We start from the raw sequence: 1,183 nt of genomic DNA, 5'->3' as shown, positions 1-1,183 counted from the left end.
CCCATAAGTTTTCAGGACTTTTTTAAGGCATCCCCACATAAAATAAGTAACTGAAACAGATTTGCTAAATTAGAATGTCACAGTTCCACTGGTTTGACAACTTTTGAGTTTTTATTGCGTTTTTCAGAAAACAGCTCGCTAAGCTAGCAGCCTGAGGTAAATTTCACTTACTTTCACAAACTTTTAATGTAGTACTTTTTAATGAGTTCCTTATGTTATATGGTTGAGTGGTCTTGAGTTTACTTACACTTGCTGCACGTCTGCTTGTCTCCTGCTGCATGTTAAAAAACGCTCATAACAGACTTCAGCCTTTTTTGTACCTGACTGTCAACACGCAGATGGAGGCAACCGATTGGAGGATACAGTTGTCAATCGAGACAGGGAGCCAATAGGAACTAATCACAAAGCAAAAAGCTTTTACCTTTGAGCGCATGTCCTGCTTCTTATTAAGCATAAAATTTGTTTGTTTGCCAAAAAAAGATTTTAAAAAATTGTAATGAAAAAGTTCAATAACAAGTAAAAAATGGCAACTAAGCCATTTCTTAAAAAGATTTATTGTCGTTGTCGTCGTCTGAGTGGTTCTGTGAAATTATCAAGTCATTTTCTCACCTGCAATGGACAAAATACCAAAACAAATAATCAAGCACAAAACAATAATGGAATTCCAATGGAATAAATATTTTACACTTTGGTTATTAGGCTACATTTGGTAATTGTGTTTCATTGTTTCACTGCATTAAATCAGTAAATTTTTACACACAGAAGTTTATGGTTGAAGAAAAATCTGATTTATTAAATATAAATCATAAAAGGTTGTAATGGTGTCTGAACATGGCAGAGTTAAGAAAGAAACTGGTCTTCAGTAGTGGGTACAACAAAGCATGGCTGGAGTACATCCCCTAAATAACAGATGCTTCTTGTGGCAACTTTACTCCTCAAAAATAATTTTGAGAAATCCATTTTATGTAAATGACCCTTTGATGTAAGTTTTCAAAAGACCACAGGCTGACAATCAGAGGTGTCACATGTATTCACAAATATACTAGGGTTTAAAATACTTTTTTAAGTGTCAACTCAAGCTTTTTACTCAAGTAAAAGTATTTTAAAACTACTTAAAGTATAAAAATAAAAGTAATGAACACTTTAAAAAAGCCATTAAGGATAAATGCTTAGGCTGTGCCAT

Source organism: Austrofundulus limnaeus, unplaced genomic scaffold (assembly GCF_001266775.1).
Source record: "Austrofundulus limnaeus strain Quisiro unplaced genomic scaffold, Austrofundulus_limnaeus-1.0 Scaffold148, whole genome shotgun sequence".
Lineage (NCBI taxonomy): Eukaryota > Metazoa > Chordata > Actinopteri > Cyprinodontiformes > Rivulidae > Austrofundulus > Austrofundulus limnaeus.
This window is presented reverse-complemented; position numbering follows the sequence as displayed.